Here is a 10,529-nt window from a genome sequence, read left to right as displayed (position 1 = left end):
GACAACACTATAGACATGAAACTTGGATATAACTTAGTCAGTGTACAACTTGTATAGCAGTGTAGATTTACTGTCTTCTGAAAATAACTCAACACACAGCCATTAATGTCTAAATGGCTGGCAACATAAGTGAGTACACCCCACAGTGAACATGTCCAAATTGTGCCCAAAGTGTCAATATTTTGTGTGACCACCATTATTATCCAGCACTGCCTTAACCCTCCTGGGCATGGAATTCACCAGAGCTGCACAGGTTGCTACTGGAATCCTCTTCCACTCCTCCATGATGACATCACGGAGCTGGTGGATGTTAGACACCTTGAACTCCTCCACCTTCCACTTGAGGATGCGCTACAGGTGCTCAATTGGGTTTAGTCCATCACCTTTACCTTCAGCTTCCTCAGCAAGGCAGTTGTCATCTTGAAGGTTGTGTTTGGGGTCGTTATCCTGTTGGAAAACTGCCATGAGGCCCAGTTTTCGAAGGGAGGGGATCATGCTCTGTTTCAGAATGTCACAGTACATGTTGGAATTCATGTTTCCCTCAATGAACTGCAGCTCCCCAGTGCCAGCAACACTCATGCAGCCCAAGACCATGATGCTACCACCACCATGCTTGACTGTAGGCAAGATACAGTTGTCTTGGTACTTCTCACCAGGGCGCCGCCACACATGCTGGACACCATCTGAGCCAAACAAGTTTATCTTGGTCTCGTCAGACCACAGGGCATTCCAGTAATCCATGTTCTTGGACTGCTTGTCTTCAGCAAACTGTTTGCGGGCTTTCTTGTGCGTCAGCTTCCTTCTGGGATGACGACCATGCAGATCGAGTTGATGCAGTGTGCGGCGTATGGTCTGAGCACTGACAGGCTGACCTCCCACGTCTTCAACCTCTGCAGCAATGCTGGCAGCACTCATGTGTCTATTTTTTAAAGCCAACCTCTGGATATGACGCCGAAAACGTGGACTCGACTTCTTTGGTCGACCCTGGCGAAGCCTGTTCCGAGTGGAACCTGTCCTGGAAAACCGCTGTATGACCTTGGCCACCATGCTGTAGCTCAGTTTCAGGGTGTTAGCAATCTTCTTATAGCCCAGGCCATCTTTGTGGAGAGCAACAATTCTATTTCTCACATCCTCAGAGAGTTCTTTGCCATGAGGTGCCATGTTGAATATCCAGTGGCCAGTATGAGAGAATTGTACCCAAAACACCAAATTTAACAGCCCTGCTCCCCATTTACACCTGGGACCTTGACACATGACACCAGGGAGGGACAACGACACATTTGGGCACAATTTGGACATGTTCACTGTGGGGTGTACTCACTTATGTTGCCAGCTATTTAGACATGAATGGCTGTGTGTTGAGTTATTTTCAGAAGACAGTAAATCTACACTGCTGTACAAGCTGTACACTGTCTACTCTAAGTTATATCCAAGTTTCATGTCTATAGTGTTGTCCCATGAAAAGATATAATGAAATATTTGCAGAAATGTGAGGGGTGTACTCACTTTTGTGATACACTGTATGTCTGATCAGTGTATGTCCAAAAGCCTAATTCACAAATTTATTTGTAAAGTGTTTTTACAATAGACATTTTCTCAAAGTAACTTTACAGATTCCAGGACCAAAAAAAACCCCTGTTGAGCAAGCTGTAGGCAAAAGAAAAACAAGCAAGCAAAATGTTGAGAGAAACAAGACTTAACAGGGATCTATCCCTTTGCAAAACTGACATTTTACTCTTAACGATTTCACATTTTAACGACATTTTCTGGGGGGTTTTTCTGACAGAAACCTGTTTACTCACCCGAGGTTGAAGCCTGCAGGACGAGACTGCTGTGTCAACAATGCTGCTCCTGCACCAAAAATATCCAGAACTCACTATGAACTTTATTACAGACTGGACTGAATAATAGAGAACTCTAATTGTATATGTTATTATTATGATTATTTTTTTGCTAGTTATAACTTATAACCAGTGGTACACGTTCTTCTCATTTTGACTTTAATCTCGAAATCATTACGACTTTATTCTCGAAATCATTATGACTTTGATCTCTAAATCAAAAATTACACGACTTTATTCTTGAAATAATTTTGACTTTATTCTTGAAATAATTTCGACTTTATTTTCGAAATAGAAACTTACACGACTTTATTCTCGAAGTAATTTTGACTTTATTCTCGAAATAATTTCAACTTTATTCTCGAAATCGAAACTTACATGACTTTATTCTCGAAATAATTTCGACTTCATTCTCAAAATAATTTAGACTTTATTCTCAAAATAATTTAGACTTTATTCTCGAAATCGGAACTCACAACTTTATTCTCAAAATAATTTAGACTTTATTCTCAAAATCAAAACTTAAAAAAAAGTTAAACTTTAAAGTGGCCCTAATATCCCAAAATTCACGCAAGAAGTAATTTTGATAGAGAACACAGGTTTTTAATTAAAAATTGTAAATTTTTAATTGATTCATAAAGTATACAGTATAGGGTTATGTATGGAATAGCATATCGGGTAAATGGCCTCCACGGCTTTGCTGGCACATACGCACTCTTTTGTCGAAATTTTCCATGACCGCTTTGCATAAATGTGGCTGAATTTCGTTGATACAGCGCTCAATTTCCTCCTTCAAGGCGTGGGTGGTCGTGGGCTTGATGGCATAAACCTTAGACTTCAAAAAACCCCAAAGAAAAAAGTCCAACAGCGTTAAATCGCATGATCTGGGCAGTCAATTCTGATCACCAAAACGGGAAATTACACGACCAGGAAATGACTCACCGTCTTGTTGAAACCACATGTCGTCCACATCCATATCTTGCAATTTAGGCACAAAAAGCTGGATTATCATGTCGCGATAGCGAGCACCATTAACTGTTATTGCCTGACCAGACGCATTTTCGAAGAAGAATGGTCCGATGATGCCTCCAGCCCAAAATCCGCACCAAACAGTGATATGCGTTGTGGATGCATTTGTTTCTCAACAATCACTCGTGGATTTTCTGAATCCCAAATGCGACAATTTTGACAATTAATGAAGCCATCAAGATGAAAATGAGCCTCATCGCTGAAGATGACTTTGTTCGAAAAATCGGCATCCACTTGTTGTTGTTCCAAAATCCATTCAACAAACTCTCTTCGCTGTGCGTGGTCAGTAGGCTTCAGTTCTTGACTCAATTGAACTTTGTAAGCATGAAGATTCAAATCTTTCGTGAGAATACGCTGTAGTGAGCTTCTGGAAATGTTCAATTCTTGACCACGGTGCTGAATTGATGTTCCTGGACTCTCAGCAACACTCTCACGAACTGCTTCGATGTTTTGTGTTGAACGACTTGTTGAAGGACGGCCAGAGTGTCTAAGATCACTAATTGATCCAGTCTCCCTGAATTTTTTAATTAATCTCTTCACAGTTGATGAAGTTAAATCACTATTCCGACTATATTTTGTACGAAAATTGCAAACTGTAGCTGCCAAACCTTCATTATTTTTAAAATATTGCTCAACAATGAAAACGCATTGTTCTTTCGTGTAGCGCTCCATTTTTAATAACCCTGAACTGTGAGCTGTCACGCTGTCTTTTTTTTTTGTTGGCAACACTGTACCGCACAAATGGCGCCAAATTCAAATCTTGCGTGAATTTTGGGACACCCTTTAGAACCATCTCAGGGTGAAAGCAGAAAATAGTTAAAATGCAGTTAACAAGTGATATGAACAAAATCATTATTAGTAAGATGTCTATTTTTCGAAAATGACCTGAGACTCTGGCACCACTAATTAATACAGCAATTATTCCAATGTGCCGAAAATGAAGCAATTTCAGAAAAGAAAAAGTGGTCAAAAATACCCACAACAAGATGTGAAAGACTCCAGTTGTGGTGTTTGATTGCAGTAATTGTTGTTAAAAGTGACACAATCAGTTTGGGGGCTTTTTTTTTTTTTGCATGTGTGATGGAAATTTTTTATTTTAATTAAATTTTTCTTCAATAAATGAAAAAATCATTTAGTGTTTCCCTAACATTCTTAATAACTTCTATTTTGTATGATTATCTAAAACCATTTAGTGTGACTCATATGCAAAAACAAAGTAAACCAGAAATTGCATCCTAAACAAACAACCATAAATCATAACACTAGTTCACTACCAATATGGTGAATAGTATTCTAACACTATATTCTGCAGTATGCATTGGGGCACAGTCTTTTGTCACTAGATAACTTAGCAGACCAGCTGACTAATTGCTGGCTAATCTTTAATATTAAACATGAGTACGAGTCGTGATATGTTCTTAATATGTCCTCAGTTATTTAGACACTAATAATATAGACACTAATAAAAGACAATAACAATAACGTATTTTGACTATATTCTCACCCATTTAACAGTAGACATGAATAATATACAACCCCAAATTAGAAAAAGTTGTGACAGTATCCTTACATTTACTTTGACTTTTATTTGATTGCAGACAGTTTGAACCTAAGATATTTCATGTTTTGTCTGCTCAACTTCATTTTATTTGTTAATTTACCTCCATTCCTGCATTTCAGGCCAGCAACACAAGTTGGGACAGGGGCAATTTAGGGCTAGTAATGAGGTGAAAAAACTAAATAATTATGTGATTCCAAACAGGTAATGTCTGGCAGGAGCAGCATTGTTGGCACGGCAGTCTCGACTTCATTCCTTAACCTCGGGGTAAAACGACAGAAAATGTAGTTAAAAATGTAAAATGTGAATTAAGTAAAATATCACTTTTACAGAGAGTAGCTTTAGACTCCGGCACCCCTAATTATTACAGCATAACTAAAAGGGAGAGCGAGCAGGTAACAAGGTCAGAGATGATCAGAGGATCTCCAGTTTGTCAACAAATGTGTGAGAAAATGATTGAAATGTATAAAGACAATGTACCTCAATGAAAGATTGGAAAGGATTTGCATATTTCTCCCTCTACAGTGCATAATATCATTAAACAATTCAAGGAATCAGGAGGAATTTCAGTGTGTAAAGGCCAAGAGCGCAAGCTGAAGCTGAACACCCGTGATCTTTCATCCCTCAGACAGCACTGCATAAAGAACCACCACTCAACAATAGCTGATATAACCACATGGGCGAGGGATTACTTTGGCAAACCTTTGTCAAGCACTACAATACGGAGTTACATGCAGGCTAAAAAGGTATGTAGAGAAACAGATGGACTACAGTCAGTAATTGTAGAACTACAATGTGCTTCTATATGGTAAGTGGAGCTGATAAGTGAGTGTAGAAACAAGGAGGTGGTTTTAATGTTATGGCTGATCAGTGTATATGCATATTTTATTGTTTAAAATAATGTCATCAGGGACTGTTGGCCCTCGGGCACTTTCACATGATCAAATTTGGCTCTCCTTAAAAAACGTTTGGACACCCCTGAACTGGAAGAATGCTGAATATGTGAAAGAGCTGAACACACCACAAAACTGAGCTAAAACACAAACAAACTTGAATACAGTAATCACAAAGCTAAAACACAGGGCTGAATAGACAATGAAACCAGTACAAATATTATCACATGACACACTTCAGAATCAGAAAACCTTTATTGTCATTATACCAGGTATAATGAAATTAAGGTGCAATACTCTACAGTGTTACAAATAAAATAAAAAAAATAGTATTTACAAAATCCAAAATTTGCATTCGCAAAATTTACAATAAAAAGAATAACAGTAACACACACATAGACCTTCTGTCAGTAACAAGCTAGTGGAAATTGCACACTGCCATTTGTAAACATTGTACACATTGCTTGAAATTGCACAGTCCCATGTGTTTAGTGAAATCACCTTATATAGAAGTATTTAGGGTTTGTACCGCTGTGGGGTAGAAGCTATTTTTGAGCCGGTTTGTTCTATACCGTCTGCCTGATGGTAACAACTCAAACAGATGGTGGCCGGGGTGAGACTTGTCCATTACATTTTTGTGAGTTTTTTGAAGGCAACGAGACCTGTGTAGGTCCTCCAGGATGGGTAGAGAGCATCCGATGATTTTCTCCGCAGACCTCACAATCCTCTGTATTTCTTTTTTGTGTGCCGCAGTGCAACTGGAGAACCACACACAGAGGCCGTGAGTGAGGATGCTCTCTATGGTTGAATGGTAGAAAGACACCAGCAGTCTCTGATCAATGTTATTTATCCTGAGGGTCCTTAGAAAGAGAGTCTCTGCTGTGTTTTGTTAGTTCTGTGATGTTCACACCCCAGGTTAGGTCCTCCTCGATGTGAATACCCAAGAAGCAAAAATATGTGACCCTTTCTACACAGTCCCCATTAATGGTTATGGGTTGAACGACGCTCCTCACCTTCCTAAAATCAATTACCAGCTCCTTTGTCTTTGCCGTGTTCAGAAGCAGATTGTTGTCCTTACACCACAACGACAACCGCTCCACTTCGTCCCGGTAGGCGGTCTCATCGGCTCCTGAGATAAGCCCCACTATGGTGGTGTCGTCTGCAAATTTAATGATGGTGTTGCTGGTGTGAGCAGTGGTGCAGTCGTAAGTATACAGGGTGTAGCGCAGGGGACTCAGCACACAGCCCTGAGGAGAGCTTGTGCTAAGGCTGATGGATGTAGAGGTGTGGGGTCCTACTTAAAGCCTCTGTCTGCATCCCGTCAGGAAGTCTTTGATCTATAGGCAAGAGTGATAAGGCAATTTGCACATCAGTCTGGAGGGGATGATGGTGTTAAAGTATATAAACTTACTTTTATATAGTCTTAAGAGTACAACACAAACAATCACAACAAAGCTGGCATAAAACTAAATAAGCTATAAAACATTAACCAGCACAGAGATAACAATGCCAAAAACTTTTATTAGCACAGACATAAATACACTGCTAAACACTAACCATTACAGAGCTAAATACACCATAAAACCCTTACAAGAACAGAGCTAAACAATCAGCAGCATAGAGTTAAGCACACTGTGAAACCAGCATAAAGCTAAAAAAAACAAAAAAACAAAAAACAGAAGAGCTAAACAAGCCATGCAACACCACAGAAGAACTTAACATGAACCACTTACCAGTTTAACCAACAAACCATTTACCACTTAGCATGGAGCTGATTAGACTATGAAACATTTCCAGCACCATGCTAAGTACAACATAAAGCACATTACAAATGTAATATTACTACACTCACGAGCACAGAGCTTAATACAGCATGAAACACTCACCAGTACATAGCTGATCACACCATGAGTCATTCACTCAAAACACTCAACAGCAAAGAAACACATTATGATACCCTCAACAGCAGAGATAAAGATTCACACTTAAATATATCATAAAAACCCAACAGCACATAGCTAAATACAGGATGAAACCCTCACCAACAAAATGCTAGATCTTAATATAGAATATCCACTAATCAAAATCAAAATACCCTCTGTAAAAAATTCAACAAATGTTTTAAATAAAACAGTGTAACATTTAATACACGTTCTGCAACTTACTGTTCTCCATCAAGATCTTATGTGATGCTACCCACATTACAAATATTGAAGCCAAATGGTCAGGCTCTGTGCATGATCACTGAAAATAAAACAATGCAACAAGTTAATTTACTTGTCCTTATTCTTTAGCAAGAACATTCATATTTATACACCCTTAGCACTGACACCCACCTTAAATTCAAGCAACTGAATTTCTAGCCTTGTCTGTTTTATATGCTCCACCTGAGGATCACACTTTGCAATTTGTTTCTCCAGATGGACCTTGTATAGATCAGTTACACCCAACTTGAAAGAAAGAGACAAAAATAGCATGTTATGATCAAACATAGCTTTTTGTGTTCTAAATATTGCAGATATTTGGTAAGACATTTTTACTGTTCTAAGCTGAGCTTTGGATGTGGATGGTCCCTCATCTGATTCGGAACTGCCCATTACATTCTGTTAGAGGACAGTCACACACATTATCATTGTAGAACAAATGAAATGCCATGCTCTATGTTCAACATATACTGTACCTCTGTAGGCCTCCCAGTATCATCCCACTCTGAGGCAGCAGAGATGGTTTCTTTATCTTCCTTCAGCAGTGTTTTTTGTATTAAAGAACATAATTTAAACTCATCAGGATCTAGGGACGTTTAGATCACTAACAATTGCAGGAGGTTCAAAACCACACGACCAATCACTGGAGAGATGGCAATAAAAGTGTTCAGACTGTACCAATGCAGTTCTTAATATTCCACAGTTTATGCACTACAGACTAATGATTTACATGTAATAAACATGCCTTGAACATACTGTAGACAGTTTTTGTATTTCATTTTTATCTGCTGCCATGTGCATCCGATTCCACTTGGATTACACCTAGATTGAGTAAATAAAAGAAAAAAACGTGTAAAATCGAGACAAATATTACAACTGACATATTAAACATCTTGCCATATCCTTTTGCTAAATGTTGAATTATGTTTAAACTCACGCATTAACTCTGTAAGCTTTTTTTGCCATTTGCAACGTCCTTTTTTACGGATGCTGCTGTATTACTTTTACGTCTAAAATATTTTCATGATCTGCACATGCAAACATTAAAATGAATAATTCTATTGGTGTAAAGTATGACAGACTACTTTTTCTTTCATTCACATCCATAGTGAATCCATTTATCGCCACTCCATTGAGAATGCCTGTTTATAGTTAACCGTGAACGCGCTTCTGCTGGGTTCAATCTACTCAGGATTGAGTAACCTAACACTGATCCACTTTTCTGGAACCCAAAACTCTGGTTATGACACGGCAAGATAAGTCAACTCGGAGTTCAGAGTTAAGTTTAAAGTTTGTTAAACCCGCTTTCTGGAATACCCCCCAGAAGAGCTAAATACACCTAGCACAGAGATAAATATACAACAAAACACTTACAAACACAGATCTAAATACATTATGAATCACTCACTTGGACAGAGCTAAATACACCTAGCACGGAGATAAATATACCACAAAACACTTACTAACACAGATCTAAATACTGTGGCGCCGGCGAGTAGGAAGGATAGCGTCAGGGCCGCAAGTGAGCTGCCTTTGGCAGTTCATTCAGTGGTTTAGGGACAGACACCCATTCATACAGACATACATTCATACAACAGACAAACATATAAGCTACTTACCCAACCCTCACCGCAGCCACCCCACTCCCAACAACGGGATACACGGCTACGGTGAGCTTAGACACCACTGCCGCAAGGCTCTCTGGGTAAAGCCCGTGCCGGCCCCCAGTGGCGACGCTACAATACATTATAAATCACTCACTTGGACAGAGCTAAATACACCTAGCACAGAGATAAATATACCACAAAACACTTACTAACACAGATCTAAATACATTATAAATCACTCACTTGGACAGAGCTAAATACACCTAGCACAGAGATAAATATACCACAAAACACTTACTAACACAGATCTAAATACATTATAAATCACTCACTTGGACAGAGCTAAATACACCTAGCACAGAGATAAATATACCACAAAACACATACTAACACAGATCTAAATACATTATAAATCACTCACTTGGACAGAGCTAAATACACCTAGCACAGAGATACATATACCACAAAACACTTACTAACACAGATCTAAATACATTTTGAATCACTCACTTGGACAGAGCTAAATACACCTAGCACAGAGATAAATATACCACAAAACACTTACTAACACAGATCTAAATACATTATAAATCACTCACTTGGACAGAGCTAAATACACCTAGCACAGAGATAAATATACCACAAAACACTTACAAACACAGATATAAATACATTATAAATCACTCACTTGGACAGAGCTAAATACACCTAGCACAGAGGTAAATATACCACAAAACACTTACAAACACAGATCTAAATACATTATAAATCACTCACTTGGACAGAGCTAAATACACCTAGCACAGAGGTAAATATACCACAAAACACTTACAAACACAGATCTAAATACATTATAAATCACTCACTTGGCCAGAGCTAAATACACTTAGCACAGAGATAAATATACCACAAAACACTTACAAACACAGATCTAAATACATTATAAATCACTCACTTGGACAGAGCTAAATACAGAGCTAAATATATAATGTATTTAAATGGACTGTAGTCCATCAGTTTCTCTGCATACTTTTTTAGCCTGCTTTCACCCTGTTCTTCAATGGTCAGGACCCCCACAGGGCCACCTCAGAGCAGGTATTATTTAGGTGGTGGATCATTCTCAGCACTGCAGTGACAGTGACATGGTGGTGGTGTATTAGTGTGTGTTGTGCTAGTATGAGTGGATCAAACACAGCACTCTTTTAGACACTTCTACCTAGTTGGTCCACCTTGTAGATGTAAAGTCAGAGACAATCACTCATCTATTGCTGCTGTTTGAGTTGGTCATCCTCTAGATCTTCATCAGTGGTCACAGAACGCTGCCCACGGGGCGCTGTTGGCTGAATGTTTTTGGTTGGTGGACTATTCTCAGTCTAGCATTGACAGTGAGGTGTTTA

General features: G+C 38.9%; 1 long non-coding RNA gene across 1 annotated transcript; it reads right to left on the bottom strand.

Annotated features, from left to right (window-relative positions):
- Positions 1-5,614: 5,614 nt before the first annotated feature.
- LOC134331724 (uncharacterized) lies at positions 5,615-7,888 on the bottom strand. The gene is made up of 4 exons (XR_010015161.1): positions 7,862-7,888; positions 7,658-7,771; positions 7,487-7,565; positions 5,615-6,658 (listed from the first exon to the last, which is right to left on the bottom strand). It is a non-coding gene; the product is annotated as an uncharacterized LOC134331724 (long non-coding RNA).
- Positions 7,889-10,529: the final 2,641 nt, after the last annotated feature.

This window comes from Trichomycterus rosablanca, chromosome 17 (genome assembly GCF_030014385.1).
Source record: "Trichomycterus rosablanca isolate fTriRos1 chromosome 17, fTriRos1.hap1, whole genome shotgun sequence".
Lineage (NCBI taxonomy): Eukaryota > Metazoa > Chordata > Actinopteri > Siluriformes > Trichomycteridae > Trichomycterus > Trichomycterus rosablanca.
This window is presented reverse-complemented; position numbering and strand designations above follow the sequence as displayed.